The following is a 19,020-nucleotide window of genomic DNA, read 5'->3' on the forward strand; positions in this document are numbered from 1 at the left end:
GAATCATCAAATTTACAGTTTCGAAAAGATGGTCGAAATCAATTATGACATCATCAGTGATGTCACAATTGACATTATCGGTTTTAAAATTACTGTCGTAGATGATGTCCAAGCCATCCGTGAGTTCAGAAGTGTCAATTTTACAGTTTCGAAAAAAAGGTCAAAATCAATTATGACATCATCAGTGATGTCACAATTGACATTATCGTTTTTAAAATTACTGTCGTAGATGATGTCCGTGCCATCCGTGAGTTCAGAAGCGTCAATTTTACAGTTTCGAAAAGATGGTCAAAATCAATTATGACATCATCAGTGATGTCACAATTGACATTATCGGTTTTAAAATTACTGTCTTAGATGATGTCCGTGCCATCCGTGAGTTCAGAATCGTCAAATTTACAGTTTCGAAAAGATGGTCGAAATCAATTATGACATCATCAGTGATGTCACAATTTACATTATCGGTTTTAAAATTACTGTCGTAGATGATGTCCAAGCCATCCGTGAGTTCAGAAGTGTCAATTTTACAGTTTCGAAAAAAAGGTCAAAATCAATTATGACATCATCAGTGATGTCACAATTGACATTATCGGTTTTAAAATTACTGTCGTAGATGATGTCCGTGCCATCCGTGAGTTCAGAAGGGTCAATTTTACAGTTTTGAAAAGATGGTCGAAATCAATTATGACATCATCAGTGATGTCACAATTGACATTATCGGTTTTAGAATTACTGTCGTAGATGATGTCCGTGCCATCCGTGAATTCAGAAGCGTCAATTTTACAGTTTTGAAAAAATGGTCGAAATCAATTATGACATCATCAGTGATGTCACAATTGACATTATCGGTTTTAAAATCACTGTCGTAGATGATGTCCATGCCATCCGTGAGTTCAGAAGGGTCAATTTTACAGTTTTGAAAAGATGGTCGAAATCAATTATGACATCATCTGTGATGTCACAATTGACATTATCGGTTTTAAAATTACTGTCTTAGATGATGTCCGTGCCATCCGTGTTTTCAGAAGCGTCAATTTTACAGTTTTGAAAAGATGGTCGAAATCAATTATGACATCATCAGTGATGTCACAATTGACATTATCGGTTTTAAAATTACTGTCGTAGATGATGTCCGTGCCATCCGTGAGTTAAGAAGCGTCAATTTTACAGTTTTGAAAAGATGGTCGAAATCAATTATGACATCATCAGTGATGTCACAATTGACATTATCGGTTTTAAAATTACTGTCGTAGATGATGTCCGTGCCATCCGTGAGTTCAGAAGCGTCAATTTTACAGTTTCGAAAAGATGGTCAAAATCAATTATGACATCATCAGTGATGTCACAATTTACATTATCGGTTTTAAAATTACTGTCGTAGATGATGTCCGTTCCATCCGTGAGTTCAGACGCGTCAATTTTACAGTTTTGAAAAGATGGTCGAAATCAATTATGACATCATCAGTGATGTCACAATTGACATTATCAGTTTTAAAATTACTGTAGTAGATGATATCCGTGCCATCCGTGAGTTCAGAAGCGTGAATTTTACAGTTTCGAAAAGATGGTCGAAATCAATTATGACATCATCAGTGATGTCACAATTGACATTATCGGTTATAAAATTACTGTCGTAGATAATGTCCGTGCCATCCGTGAGTTAAGAAGCGTCAATTTTACAGTTTTGAAAAGATGGTCGAAATCAATTATGACATCATCAGTGATGTCACAATTGACATTATCGGTTTTAAAATTACTGTCTTAGATGATGTCCGTGCCATCCGTGAGTTCAGAATCGTTAAATTTACAGTTTCGAAAAGATGGTCGAAATCAATTATGACATCATCAGTGATGTCACAATTGACATTATCGGTTTTAAAATTACTGTCGTAGATGATGTCCGTGACATCCGTGAGTTCAGAAGTGTCAATTTTACAGTTTCGAAAAAAAGGTCAAAATCAATTATGACATCATCAGTGATGTCACAATTGACATTATCGGTTTTAAAATTACTGTCGTAGATGATGTCCGTGCCATCCATGAGTTAAGAAGCGTCAATTTTACAGTTTTGAAAAGATGTCGAAATCAATTATGACATCATCAGTGATGTCACAATTGACATTATCGGTTTTAAAATTACTGTCGTAGATGATGTCTAAGCCATCCGTGAGTTCAGAAGTGTCAATTTTACAGTTTCGAAAAAAAGGTCAAAATCAATTATGACATCATCAGTGATGTCACAATTGACATTATCGGTTTAAAAATTAATGTCGTAGATGATGTCCGTGCCATCCGTGAGTTCAGAAGCGTCAATTTTACAGTTTTGAAAAGATGTCGAAATCAATTATGACATCATCAGTGATGTCACAATTGACATTATCGGTTTTAAAATACTGTCTTAGATGATGTCCGTGCCATCCGTGAGTTCAGAATCATCAAATTTACAGTTTCGAAAAGATGGTCGAAATCAATTATGACATCATCAGTGATGTCACAATTGACATTATCGGTTTTAAAATTACTGTCGTAGATGATGTCCAAGCCATCCGTGAGTTCAGAAGTGTCAATTTTACAGTTTCGAAAAAAAGGTCAAAATCAATTATGACATCATCAGTGATGTCACAATTGACATTATCGTTTTTAAAATTACTGTCGTAGATGATGTCCGTGCCATCCGTGAGTTCAGAAGGGTCAATTTTACAGTTTTGAAAAGATGGTCGAAATCAATTATGACATCATCAGTGATGTCACAATTGACATTATCGGTTTTAGAATTACTGTCGTAGATGATGTCCGTGCCATCCGTGAATTCAGAAGCGTCAATTTTACAGTTTTGAAAAGATGGTCGAAATCAATTATGACATCATCAGTGATGTCACAATTGACATTATCGGTTTTAAAATTACTGTCTTAGATGATGTCCGTGCCATCCGTGAGTTCAGAAGCGTCAATTTTACAGTTTTGAAAAGATGGTCGAAATCAATTATGACATCATCAGTGATGTCACAATTGACATTATCGGTTTTAAAATTACTGTCTTAGATGATGTCCGTGCCATCCGTGAGTTCAGAATCGTTAAATTTACAGTTTCGAAAAGATGGTCGAAATCAATTATGACATCATCAGTGATGTCACAATTGACATTATCGGTTTTAAAATTACTGTCGTAGATGATGTCCGTGCCATCCGTGAGTTCAGAAATGTCAATTTTACAATTTCGAAAAAAGGTCAAAATCAATTATGACATCATCAGTGATGTCACAATTGACATTATCGGTTTTAAAATTACTGTCGTAGATGATGTCCGTGCCATCCCTGAGTTCAGAAGTGTCAATTTTACAGTTTCGAAAAAAAGGTCAAAATCAATTATGACATCATCAGTGATGTCACAATTGACATTATCGGTTTAAAAATTAATGTCGTAGATGATGTCCGTGCCATCCGTGAGTTCAGAAGCGTCAATTTTACAGTTTTGAAAAGATGGTCGAAATCAATAATGACATCATCAGTGATGTCACAATTGACATTATCGGTTTTAAAATTACTGTCTTAGATGATGTCCGTGCCATCCGTGAGTTCAGAATCGTCAAATTTACAGTTTCGAAAAGATGGTCGAAATCAATTATGACATCATCAGTGATGTCACAATTGACATTATCGGTTTTAAAATCACTGTCGTAGATGATGTCCGTGCCATCCGTTAGTTCAGAAGGGTCAATTTTACAGTTTTGAAAAGATGGTCGAAATCAATTATGACATCATCAGTGATGTCACAATTGACATTATCGGTTTTAGAATTACTGTCGTAGATGATGTCCGTGCCATCCGTGAATTCAGAAGCGTAAATTTTACAGTTTTGAAAAGATGGTCGAAATCAATTATGACATCATCAGTGATGTCACAATTGACATTATCGGTTTTAAAATTACTGTCTTAGATGATGTCCGTGCCATCCGTGAGTTCAGAAGCGTCAATTTTACAGTTTTGAAAAGATGGTCGAAATCAATTATGACATCATAAGTGATGTCACAATTGACATTATCGGTTTTAAAATTACTGTTGTAGATGATGTCCGTGCCATCCGTGAGTTAAGAAGCGTCAATTTTACAGTTTTGAAAAGATGGTCGAAATCAATTATGACATCATCAGTGATGTCACAATTGACATTATCGGTTTTAAAATTACTGTCTTAGATGATGTCCGTGCCATCCGTGAGTTCAGAATCGTTAAATTTACAGTTTCGAAAAGATGGTCGAAATCAATTATGACATCATCAGTGATGTCACAATTGACATTATCGGTTTTAAAATTACTGTCGTAGATGATGTCCGTGCCATCCGTGAGTTCAGAAGTGTCAATTTTACAATTTCGAAAAAAAGGTCAAAATCAATTATGACATCATCAGTGATGTCACAATTGACATTATCGGTTTTAAAATTACTGTCGTAGATGATGTCCGTGCCATCCCTGAGTTCAGAAGCGTCAATTTTACAGTTTCGAAAAGATGGTCAAAATCAATTATGACATCATCAGTGATGTCACAATTGACATTATCGGTTTTAAAATTACTGTCGTAGATGATGTCTAAGCCATCCGTGAGTTCAGAAGTGTCAATTTTACAGTTTCGAAAAAAAGGTCAAAATCAATTATGACATCATCAGTGATGTCACAATTGACATTATCGGTTTAAAAATTAATGTCGTAGATGATGTCCGTGCCATCCGTGAGTTCAGAAGCGTCAATTTTACAGTTTTGAAAAGATGGTCGAAATCAATTATGACATCATCAGTGATGTCACAATTGACATTATCGGTTTTAAAATTACTGTCGTAGATGATGTCCGTGCCATCCGTGAGTTAAGAAGCTTCAATTTTACAGTTTTGAAAAGATGGTCGAAATCAATTATGACATCATCAGTGATGTCACAATTGACATAATCGGTTTTAAAATTACTGTCGTAGATGATGTCCAAGCCATCCGTGAGTTCAGAAGTGTCAATTTTACAGTTTCGAAAAAAAGGTCAAAATCAATTATGACATCATCAGTGATGTCACAATTGACATTATCGTTTTAAAAATTACTGTCGTAGATGATGTCCGTGCCATCCGTGAGTTCAGAATCGTCAATTTTACAGTTTCGAAAAGATGGTCAAAATCAATTATGACATCATCAGTGATGTCACAATTGACATTATCGGTTATAAAATTACTGTCGTAGATAATGTCCGTGCCATCCGTGAGTTCAGAAGTGTCAATTTTACAGTTTCGAAAAAAAGGTCGAAATCAATTATGACATCATCAGTGATGTCACAATTGACATTATCGGTTTTAAAATTACTGTCGTAGATGATGTCCGTGCCATCCGTGAGTTCAGAAGGGTCAATTTTACAGTTTTGAAAAGATGGTCGAAATCAATTATGACATCATCAGTGATGTCACAATTGACATTATCGGTTTTAGAATTACTGTCGTAGATGATGTCCGTGCCATCCGTGAATTCAGAAGCGTCAATTTTACAGTTTTGAAAAGATGGTCGAAATCAATTATGACATCATCAGTGATGTCACAATTGACATTATCGGTTTTAAAATTACTGTCGTAGATGATGTCCGTGCCATTCGTGAGTTCAGAAGCGTCAATTTTACAGTTTCGAAAAGATGGTCAAAATCAATTATGACATCATCAGTGATGTCACAATTGACATTATCGGTTTTAAAATTACTGTCGTAGATGATGTCCGTGCCATCCGTGAGTTAAGAAGCGTCAATTTTACAGTTTTGAAAAGATGTCGAAATCAATTATGACATCATCAGTGATGTCACAATTGACATTATCGGTTTTAAAATTACTGTCGTAGATGATGTCCGTGCCATCCGTGAGTTCAGAAGCGTCAATTTTACAGTTTCGAAAAGATGGTCGAAATCAATTATGACATCATCAGTGATGTCACAATTGACATTATCGGTTTTAAAATTACTGTCTTAGATGATGTCCGTGCCATCCGTGAGTTCAGAAGCGTCAATTTTACAGTTTTGAAAAGATGGTCGAAATCAATTATGACATCATCAGTGATGTCACAATTGACATTATCAGTTTTAAAATTACTGTCGTAGATGATGTCCGTGCCATTCGTGAGTTCAGAAGCGTCAATTTTACAGTTTTGAAAAGATGTCGAAATCAATTATGACATCATCAGTGATGTCACAATTGACATTATCGGTTTTAAAATTACTGTCTTAGATGATGTCCGTGCCATCCGTGAGTTCAAAATCGTCAAATTTACAGTTTCGAAAAGATGGTCGAAATCAATTATGACATCATCAGTGATGTCACAATTTACATTATCGGTTTTAAAATTACTGTCGTAGATGATGTCCAAGCCATCCGTGAGTTCAGAAGTGTCAATTTTACAGTTTCGAAAAAAGGTCAAAATCAATTATGACATCATCAGTGATGTCACAATTGACATTATCGGTTTAAAAATTACTGTCGTAGATGATGTCCGTGCCATCCGTGAGTTCAGAAGCGTCCATTTTACAGTTTCGAAAAGATGGTCATTATCAATTATGACATCATCAGTGATGTCACAATTGACATTATCGGTTTTAAAATCACTGTCGTAGATGATGTCCATGCCATCCGTGAGTTCAGAAGGGTCAATTTTACAGTTTTGAAAAGATGGTCGAAATCAATTATGACATCATCTGTGATGTCACAATTGACATTATCGGTTTTAAAATTACTGTCTTAGATGATGTCCGTGCCATCCGTGTTTTCAGAAGCGTCAATTTTACAGTTTTGAAAAGATGGTCGAAATCAATTATGACATCATCAGTGATGTCACAATTGACATTATCGGTTTTAAAATTACTGTCGTAGATGATGTCCGTGCCATCCGTGAGTTAAGAAGCGTCAATTTTACAGTTTTGAAAAGATGGTCGAAATCAATTATGACATCATCAGTGATGTCACAATTGACATTATCAGTTTTAAAATTACTGTCGTAGATGATGTCCGTGCCATCCGTGAGTTCAGAAGCGTCAATTTTACAGTTTCGAAAAGATGGTCAAAATCAATTATGACATCATCAGTGATGTCACAATTGACATTATCGGTTTTAAAATTACTGTCGTAGATGATGTCCGTTCCATCCGTGAGTTCAGACGCGTCAATTTTACAGTTTTGAAAAGATGGTCGAAATCAATTATGACATCATCAGTGATGTCACAATTGACATTATCAGTTTTAAAATTACTGTCGTAGATGATATCCGTGCCATCCGTGAGTTCAGAAGCGTGAATTTTACAGTTTCGAAAAGATGGTCGAAATCAATTATGACATCATCAGTGATGTCACAATTGACATTATCGGTTATAAAATTACTGTCGTAGATAATGTCCGTGCCATCCGTGAGTTAAGAAGCGTCAATTTTACAGTTTTGAAAAGATGGTCGAAATCAATTATGACATCATCAGTGATGTCACAATTGACATTATCGGTTTTAAAATTACTGTCTTAGATGATGTCCGTGCCATCCGTGAGTTCAGAATCGTTAAATTTACAGTTTCGAAAAGATGGTCGAAATCAATTATGACATCATCAGTGATGTCACAATTGACATTATCGGTTTTAAAATTACTGTCGTAGATGATGTCCGTGCCATCCGTGAGTTCAGAAGTGTCAATTTTACAGTTTCGAAAAAAAGGTCAAAATCAATTATGACATCATCAGTGATGTCACAATTGACATTATCGGTTTTAAAATTACTGTCGTAGATGATGTCCGTGCCATCCATGAGTTAAGAAGCGTCAATTTTACAGTTTTGAAAAGATGTCGAAATCAATTATGACATCATCAGTGATGTCACAATTGACATTATCGGTTTTAAAATTACTGTCGTAGATGATGTCTAAGCCATCCGTGAGTTCAGAAGTGTCAATTTTACAGTTTCGAAAAAAAGGTCAAAATCAATTATGACATCATCAGTGATGTCACAATTGACATTATCGGTTTAAAAATTAATGTCGTAGATGATGTCCGTGCCATCCGTGAGTTCAGAAGCGTCAATTTTACAGTTTTGAAAAGATGTCGAAATCAATTATGACATCATCAGTGATGTCACAATTGACATTATCGGTTTTAAAATACTGTCTTAGATGATGTCCGTGCCATCCGTGAGTTCAGAATCATCAAATTTACAGTTTCGAAAAGATGGTCGAAATCAATTATGACATCATCAGTGATGTCACAATTGACATTATCGGTTTTAAAATTACTGTCGTAGATGATGTCCAAGCCATCCGTGAGTTCAGAAGTGTCAATTTTACAGTTTCGAAAAAAAGGTCAAAATCAATTATGACATCATCAGTGATGTCACAATTGACATTATCGTTTTTAAAATTACTGTCGTAGATGATGTCCGTGCCATCCGTGAGTTCAGAAGCGTCAATTTTACAGTTTCGAAAAGATGGTCAAAATCAATTATGACATCATCAGTGATGTCACAATTGACATTATCGGTTTTAAAATTACTGTCTTAGATGATGTCCGTGCCATCCGTGAGTTCAGAATCGTTAAATTTACAGTTTCGAAAAGATGGTCGAAATCAATTATGACATCATCAGTGATGTCACAATTGACATTATCGGTTTTAAAATTACTGTCGTAGATGATGTCCGTGCCATCCGTGAGTTCAGAAGTGTCAATTTTACAGTTTCGAAAAAAAGGTCAAAATCAATTATGACATCATCAGTGATGTCACAATTGACATTATCGGTTTTAAAATTACTGTCGTAGATGATGTCCGTGCCATCCATGAGTTAAGAAGCGTCAATTTTACAGTTTTGAAAAGATGTCGAAATCAATTATGACATCATCAGTGATGTCACAATTGACATTATCGGTTTTAAAATTACTGTCGTAGATGATGTCTAAGCCATCCGTGAGTTCAGAAGTGTCAATTTTACAGTTTCGAAAAAAAGGTCAAAATCAATTATGACATCATCAGTGATGTCACAATTGACATTATCGGTTTAAAAATTAATGTCGTAGATGATGTCCGTGCCATCCGTGAGTTCAGAAGCGTCAATTTTACAGTTTTGAAAAGATGTCGAAATCAATTATGACATCATCAGTGATGTCACAATTGACATTATCGGTTTTAAAATACTGTCTTAGATGATGTCCGTGCCATCCGTGAGTTCAGAATCATCAAATTTACAGTTTCGAAAAGATGGTCGAAATCAATTATGACATCATCAGTGATGTCACAATTGACATTATCGGTTTTAAAATTACTGTCGTAGATGATGTCCAAGCCATCCGTGAGTTCAGAAGTGTCAATTTTACAGTTTCGAAAAAAAGGTCAAAATCAATTATGACATCATCAGTGATGTCACAATTGACATTATCGTTTTTAAAATTACTGTCGTAGATGATGTCCGTGCCATCCGTGAGTTCAGAAGCGTCAATTTTACAGTTTCGAAAAGATGGTCAAAATCAATTATGACATCATCAGTGATGTCACAATTGACATTATCGGTTTTAAAATTACTGTCTTAGATGATGTCCGTGCCATCCGTGAGTTCAGAATCGTCAAATTTACAGTTTCGAAAAGATGGTCGAAATCAATTATGACATCATCAGTGATGTCACAATTTACATTATCGGTTTTAAAATTACTGTCGTAGATGATGTCCAAGCCATCCGTGAGTTCAGAAGTGTCAATTTTACAGTTTCGAAAAAAAGGTCAAAATCAATTATGACATCATCAGTGATGTCACAATTGACATTATCGGTTTTAAAATTACTGTCGTAGATGATGTCCGTGCCATCCGTGAGTTAAGAAGCGTCAATTTTACAGTTTCGAAAAGATGGTCGAAATCAATTATGACATCATCAGTGATGTCACAATTGACATTATCGGTTTTAAAATTACTGTCTTAGATGATGTCCGTGCCATCCGTGAGTTCAGAAGCGTCAATTTTACAGTTTTGAAAAGATGGTCGAAATCAATTATGACATCATCAGTGATGTCACAATTGACATTATCAGTTTTAAAATTACTGTCGTAGATGATGTCCGTGCCATTCGTGAGTTCAGAAGCGTCAATTTTACAGTTTTGAAAAGATGTCGAAATCAATTATGACATCATCAGTGATGTCACAATTGACATTATCGGTTTTAAAATTACTGTCTTAGATGATGTCCGTGCCATCCGTGAGTTCAGAATCGTCAAATTTACAGTTTCGAAAAAAAAGGTCAAAATCAATTATGACATCATCAGTGATGTCACAATTGACATTATCGGTTTAAAAATTACTGTCGTAGATGATGTCCGTGCCATCCATGAGTTAAGAAGCGTCCATTTTACAGTTTCGAAAAGATGGTCATTATCAATTATGACATCATCAGTGATGTCACAATTGACATTATCGGTTTTAAAATCACTGTCGTAGATGATGTCCATGCCATCCGTGAGTTCAGAAGGGTCAATTTTACAGTTTTGAAAAGATGGTCGAAATCAATTATGACATCATCTGTGATGTCACAATTGACATTATCGGTTTTAAAATTACTGTCTTAGATGATGTCCGTGCCATCCGTGTTTTCAGAAGCGTCAATTTTACAGTTTTGAAAAGATGGTCGAAATCAATTATGACATCATCAGTGATGTCACAATTGACATTATCGGTTTTAAAATTACTGTCGTAGATGATGTCCGTGCCATCCGTGAGTTAAGAAGCGTCAATTTTACAGTTTTGAAAAGATGGTCGAAATCAATTATGACATCATCAGTGATGTCACAATTGACATTATCGGTTTTAAAATTACTGTCGTAGATGATGTCCGTGCCATCCGTGAGTTCAGAAGCGTCAATTTTACAGTTTCGAAAAGATGGTCAAAATCAATTATGACATCATCAGTGATGTCACAATTTACATTATCGGTTTTAAAATTACTGTCGTAGATGATGTCCGTTCCATCCGTGAGTTCAGACGCGTCAATTTTACAGTTTTGAAAAGATGGTCGAAATCAATTATGACATCATCAGTGATGTCACAATTGACATTATCAGTTTTAAAATTACTGTAGTAGATGATATCCGTGCCATCCGTGAGTTCAGAAGCGTGAATTTTACAGTTTCGAAAAGATGGTCGAAATCAATTATGACATCATCAGTGATGTCACAATTGACATTATCGGTTATAAAATTACTGTCGTAGATAATGTCCGTGCCATCCGTGAGTTAAGAAGCGTCAATTTTACAGTTTTGAAAAGATGGTCGAAATCAATTATGACATCATCAGTGATGTCACAATTGACATTATCGGTTTTAAAATTACTGTCTTAGATGATGTCCGTGCCATCCGTGAGTTCAGAATCGTTAAATTTACAGTTTCGAAAAGATGGTCGAAATCAATTATGACATCATCAGTGATGTCACAATTGACATTATCGGTTTTAAAATTACTGTCGTAGATGATGTCCGTGACATCCGTGAGTTCAGAAGTGTCAATTTTACAGTTTCGAAAAAAAGGTCAAAATCAATTATGACATCATCAGTGATGTCACAATTGACATTATCGGTTTTAAAATTACTGTCGTAGATGATGTCCGTGCCATCCATGAGTTAAGAAGCGTCAATTTTACAGTTTTGAAAAGATGTCGAAATCAATTATGACATCATCAGTGATGTCACAATTGACATTATCGGTTTTAAAATTACTGTCGTAGATGATGTCTAAGCCATCCGTGAGTTCAGAAGTGTCAATTTTACAGTTTCGAAAAAAAGGTCAAAATCAATTATGACATCATCAGTGATGTCACAATTGACATTATCGGTTTAAAAATTAATGTCGTAGATGATGTCCGTGCCATCCGTGAGTTCAGAAGCGTCAATTTTACAGTTTTGAAAAGATGTCGAAATCAATTATGACATCATCAGTGATGTCACAATTGACATTATCGGTTTTAAAATACTGTCTTAGATGATGTCCGTGCCATCCGTGAGTTCAGAATCATCAAATTTACAGTTTCGAAAAGATGGTCGAAATCAATTATGACATCATCAGTGATGTCACAATTGACATTATCAGTTTTAAAATTACTGTCGTAGATGATGTCCAAGCCATCCGTGAGTTCAGAAGTGTCAATTTTACAGTTTCGAAAAAAAGGTCAAAATCAATTATGACATCATCAGTGATGTCACAATTGACATTATCGTTTTTAAAATTACTGTCGTAGATGATGTCCGTGCCATCCGTGAGTTCAGAAGCGTCAATTTTACAGTTTCGAAAAGATGGTCAAAATCAATTATGACATCATCAGTGATGTCACAATTGACATTATCGGTTTTAAAATTACTGTCTTAGATGATGTCCGTGCCATCCGTGAGTTCAGAATCGTCAAATTTACAGTTTCGAAAAGATGGTCGAAATCAATTATGACATCATCAGTGATGTCACAATTTACATTATCGGTTTTAAAATTACTGTCGTAGATGATGTCCAAGCCATCCGTGAGTTCAGAAGTGTCAATTTTACAGTTTCGAAAAAAAGGTCAAAATCAATTATGACATCATCAGTGATGTCACAATTGACATTATCGGTTTTAAAATTACTGTCGTAGATGATGTCCGTGCCATCCGTGAGTTCAGAAGGGTCAATTTTACAGTTTTGAAAAGATGGTCGAAATCAATTATGACATCATCAGTGATGTCACAATTGACATTATCGGTTTTAGAATTACTGTCGTAGATGATGTCCGTGCCATCCGTGAATTCAGAAGCGTCAATTTTACAGTTTTGAAAAGATGGTCGAAATCAATTATGACATCATCAGTGATGTCACAATTGACATTATCGGTTTTAAAATTACTGTCTTAGATGATGTCCGTGCCATCCGTGAGTTCAGAAGCGTCAATTTTACAGTTTTGAAAAGATGGTCGAAATCAATTATGACATCATCAGTGATGTCACAATTGACATTATCGGTTTTAAAATTACTGTCTTAGATGATGTCCGTGCCATCCGTGAGTTCAGAAGCGTCAATTTTACAGTTTTGAAAAGATGGTCGAAATCAATTATGACATCATCAGTGATGTCACAATTGACATTATCGGTTTTAAAATTACTGTCGTAGATGATGTCCGTGCCATTCGTGAGTTCAGAAGCGTCAATTTTACAGTTTTGAAAAGATGGTCGAAATCAATTATGACATCATCAGTGATGTCACAATTGACATTATCGGTTTTAAAATTACTGTCGTAGATGATGTCCGTGCCATCCGTGAGTTAAGAAGCGTCAATTTTACAGTTTTGAAAAGATGGTCGAAATCAATTATGACATCATCAGTGATGTCACAATTGACATTATCGGTTTTAAAATTACTGTCGTAGATGATGTCCGTGCCATCCGTGAGTTCAGAAGCGTCAATTTTACAGTTTTGAAAAGATGGTCGAAATCAATTATGACATCATCAGTGATGTCACAATTGACATTATCAGTTTTAAAATTACTGTCGTAGATGATGTCCGTGCCATTCGTGAGTTCAGAAGCGTCAATTTTACAGTTTTGAAAAGATGTCGAAATCAATTATGACATCATCAGTGATGTCACAATTGACATTATCGGTTTTAAAATTACTGTCTTAGATGATGTCCGTGCCATACGTGAGTTCAGAATCGTCAAATTTACAGTTTCGAAAAGATGGTCGAAATCAATTATGACATCATCAGTGATGTCACAATTGACATTATCGGTTTTAAAATTACTGTCGTAGATGATGTCCGTGCCATCCATGATTTCATAAGCGTCAATTTTACAGTTTTGAAAAGATGGTCGAAATCAATTATGACATCATCAGTGATGTCACAATTGACATTATCGGTTTTAAAATTACTGTCGTAGATGATGTCCGTGCCATTCGTGAGTTCAGAAGCGTCAATTTTGCAGTTTTGAAAAGATGTCAAAATCAATTATGACATCATCAGTGATGTCACAATTGACATTATCGGTTTTAAAATTACTGTCTTAGATGATGTCTGTGCCATCCGTGAGTTCAGAATCGTCAAATTTACAGTTTCGAAAAGATGGTCGAAATCAATTATGACATCATCAGTGATGTCACAATTGACATTATCTGTTTTAAAATTACTGTCGTAGATGATGTCCAAGCCATCCGTGAGTTCAGAAGTGTCAATTTTACAGTTTCGAAAAAAAGGTCAAAATCAATTATGACATCATCAGTGATGTCACAATTGACATTTTCGGTTTTAAAATTACTGTCGTAGATGATGTCCGTGCCATCCGTGAGTTCAGAAGCTTCAATTTTACAGTTTCGAAAAGATGGTCAATATCAATTATGACATCATCAGTGATGTCACAATTGACATTATCGGTTTTAAAATCACTGTCGTAGATGATGTCCGTGCCATCCGTGAGTTCAGAAGGGTCAATTTTACAGTTTTGAAAAGATGGTCAAAATCAATTATGACATCATCAGTGATGTCACAATTGACATTATCGGTTTTAGAATTACTGTCGTAGATGATGTCCGTGCCATCCGTGAATTAAGAAGCGTCAATTTTACAGTTTTGAAAAGATGGTCGAAATCAATTATGACATCATCAGTGATGTCACAATTGACATTATCGGTTTTAAAATTACTGTCTTAGGATGATGTCCGTGCCATCCGTGAGTTCAGAAGCGTCAATTTTACAGTTTTGAAAAGATGGTCGAAATCAATTATGACATCATAAGTGATGTCACAATTGACATTATCGGTTTTAAAATTACTGTCGTAGATGATGTCCGTGCCATCCGTGAGTTAAGAAGCGTCAATTTTACAGTTTTGAAAAGATGGTCGAAATCAATTATGACATCATCAGTGATGTCACAATTGACATTATCGGTTTTAAAATTACTGTCTTAGATGATGTCCGTGCCATCCGTGAGTTCAGAATCGTTAAATTTACAGTTTCGAAAAGATGGTCGAAATCAATTATGACATCATCAGTGATGTCACAATTGACATTATCGGTTTTAAAATTACTGTCGTAGATGATGTCCGTGCCATCCGTGAGTTCAGAAGTGTCAATTTTACAATTTCGAAAAAAAGGTCAAAATCAATTATGACATCATCAGTGATGTCACAATTGACATTATCGGTTTTAAAATTACTGTCGTAGATGATGTCCGTGCCATCCCTGAGTTCAGAAGCGTCAATTTTACAGTTTCGAAAAGATGGTCAAAATCAATTATGACATCATCAGTGATGTCACAATTGACATTATCGGTTTTAAAATTACTGTCGTAGATGATGTCTAAGCCATCCGTGAGTTTAGAAGTGTCAATTTTACAGTTTCGAAAAAAAGGTCAAAATCAATTATGACATCATCAGTGATGTCACAATTGACATTATCGGTTTAAAAATTAATGTCGTAGATGATGTCCGTGCCATCCGTGATTTCAGAAGCGTCAATTTTACAGTTTTGAAAAGATGGTCGAAATCAATTATGACATCATCAGTGATGTCACAATTGACATTATCGGTTTTAAAATTACTGTCGTAGATGATGTCCGTGCCATCCGTGAGTTAAGAAGCTTCAATTTTACAGTTTTGAAAAGATGGTCGAAATCAATTATGACATCATCAGTGATGTCACAATTGACATTATCGTTTTAAAAATTACTGTCGTAGATGATGTCCGTGCCATCCGTGAGTTCAGAATCGTCAATTTTACAGTTTCGAAAAGATGGTCAAAATCAATTATGACATCATCAGTGATGTCACAATTGACATTATCGGTTTTAAAATCACTGTCGTAGATGATGTCCGTGCCATCCGTGATTTCAGAAGCGTCAATTTTACAGTTTTGAAAAGATGGTCGAAATCAATTATGACATCATCAGTGATGTCACAATTGACATTATCGGTTTTAAAATTACTGTCTTAGATGATGTCCGTGCCATCCGTGAGTTCAGAAGCGTCAATTTTACAGTTTTGAAAAGATGGTCGAAATCAATTATGACATCATCAGTGATGTCACAATTGACATTATCGGTTTTAAAATTACTGTCGTAGATGATGTCCAAGCCATCCGTGAGTTCAGAAGTGTCAATTTTACAGTTTCGAAAAAAAGGTCAAAATCAATTATGACATCATCAGTGATGTCACAATTGACATTATCGGTTTTAAAATTACTGTCGTAGATGATGTCCGTGCCATCCGTGAGTTCAGAAGCGTCAATTTTACAGTTTCGAAAAGATGGTCAATATCAATTATGACATCATCAGTGATGTCACAATTGACATTATCGGTTTTAAAATCACTGTCGTAGATGATGTCCGTGCCATCCGTGAGTTCAGAAGGGTCAATTTTACAGTTTTGAAAAGATGGTCAAAATCAATTATGACATCATCAGTGATGTCACAATTGACATTATCGGTTTTAGAATTACTGTCGTAGATGATGTCCGTGCCATCCGTGAATTCAGAAGCGTCAATTTTACAGTTTTGAAAAGATGGTCGAAATCAATTATGACATCATCAGTGATGTCACAATTGACATTATCGGTTTTAAAATTACTGTCTTAGATGATGTCCGTGCCATCCGTGAGTTCAGAAGCGTCAATTTTACAGTTTTGAAAAGATGGTCGAAATCAATTATGACATCATAAGTGATGTCACAATTGACATTATCGGTTTTAAAATTACTGTCGTAGATGATGTCCGTGCCATCCGTGAGTTAAGAAGCGTCAATTTTACAGTTTTGAAAAGATGGTCGAAATCAATTATGACATCATCAGTGATGTCACAATTGACATTATCGGTTTTAAAATTACTGTCTTAGATGATGTCCGTGCCATCCGTGAGTTCAGAATCGTTAAATTTACAGTTTCGAAAAGATGGTCGAAATCAATTATGACATCATCAGTGATGTCACAATTGACATTATTGGTTTTAAAATTACTGTCGTAGATGATGTCCGTGCCATCCGTGAGTTCAGAAGTGTCAATTTTACAATTTCGAAAAAAAGGTCAAAATCAATTATGACATCATCAGTGATGTCACAATTGACATTATCGGTTTTAAAATTACTGTCGTAGATGATGTCCGTGCCATCCCTGAGTTCAGAAGCGTCAATTTTACAGTTTCGAAAAGATGGTCAAAATCAATTATGACATCATCAGTGATGTCACAATTGACATTATCGGTTTTAAAATTACTGTCGTAGATGATGTCTAAGCCATCCGTGAGTTCAGAAGTGTCAATTTTACAGTTTCGAAAAAAAGGTCAAAATCAATTATGACATCATCAGTGATGTCACAATTGACATTATCGGTTTAAAAATTAATGTCGTAGATGATGTCCGTGCCATCCGTGAGTTCAGAAGCGTCAATTTTACAGTTTTGAAAAGATGGTCGAAATCAATTATGACATCATCAGTGATGTCACAATTGACATTATCGGTTTTAAAATTACTGTCGTAGATGATGTCCGTGCCATCCGTGAGTTAAGAAGCTTCAATTTTACAGTTTTGAAAAGATGGTCAAAATCAATTATGACATCATCAGTGATGTCACAATTGACATTATCGGTTTTAAAATTACTGTCTTAGATGATGTCCGTGCCATCCGTGAGTTCAGAAGCGTCAATTTTACAGTTTTGAAAAGATGGTCGAAATCAATTATGACATCATCAGTGATGTCACAATTGACATTATCGGTTTTAAAATAACTGTCGTAGATGATGTCCAAGCCATCCGTGAGTTCAGACGCGTCAATTTTACAGTTTTGAAAAGATATTCGAAATCAATTATGACATCATCAGTGATGTCACAATTGACATTATCAGTTTTAAAATTACTGTCGTAGATGATATCCGTGCCATCCGTGAGTTCAGAAGCGTCAATTTTACAGTTTCGAAAAGATGGTCAAAATCAATTATGACATCATCAGTGATGTCACAATTGACATTATCGGTTTTAGAATTACTGTCGTAGATGATGTCCGTGCCATCCGTGAATTCAGAAGCGTCAATTTTACAGTTTTGAAAAGATGGTCGAAATCAATTATGACATCATCAGTGATGTCACAATTGACATTATCGGTTTTAAAATTACTGTCTTAGATGATGTCCGTGCCATCCGTGAGTTCAGAAGCGTCAATTTTACAGTTTTGAAAAGATGGTCGAAATCAATTATGACATCATAAGTGATGTCACAATTGACATTATCGGTTTTAAAATTACTGTCGTAGATGATGTCCGTGCCATCCGTGAGTTAAGAAGCGTCAATTTTACAGTTTTGAAAAGATGGTCGAAATCAATTATGACATCATCAGTGATGTCACAATTGACATTATCGGTTTTAAAATTACTGTCTTAGATGATGTCCGTGCCATCCGTGAGTTCAGAATCGTTAAATTTACAGTTTCGAAAAGATGGTCGAAATCAATTATGACATCATCAGTGATGTCACAATTGACATTATCGGTTTTAAAATTACTGTCGTAGATGATGTCCGTGCCATCCGTGAGTTCAGAAGTGTCAATTTTACAATTTCGAAAAAAAGGTCAAAATCAATTATGACATCATCAGTGATGTCACAATTGACATTATCGGTTTTAAAATTACTGTCGTAGATGATGTCCGTGCCATCCCTGAGTTCAGAAGCGTCAATTTTACAGTTTCGAAAAGATGGTCAAAATCAATTATGACATCATCAGTGATGTCACAATTGACATTATCGGTTTTAAAATTACTGTCGTAGATGATGTCTAAGCCATCCGTGAGTTCAGAAGTGTCAATTTTACAGTTTCGAAAAAAAGGTCAAAATCAATTATGACATCATCAGTGATGTCACAATTGACATTATCGGTTTAAAAATTAATGTCGTAGATGATGTCCGTGCCATCCGTGAGTTCAGAAGCGTCAATTTTACAGTTTTGAAAAGATGGTCGAAATCAATTATGACATCATCAGTGATGTCACAATTGACATTATCGGTTTTAAAATTAC

This window comes from Crinia signifera, chromosome 8, assembly GCF_055691185.1.
Source record: "Crinia signifera chromosome 8, ASM5569118v1, whole genome shotgun sequence".
NCBI classification, from domain to species: domain Eukaryota; kingdom Metazoa; phylum Chordata; class Amphibia; order Anura; family Myobatrachidae; genus Crinia; species Crinia signifera.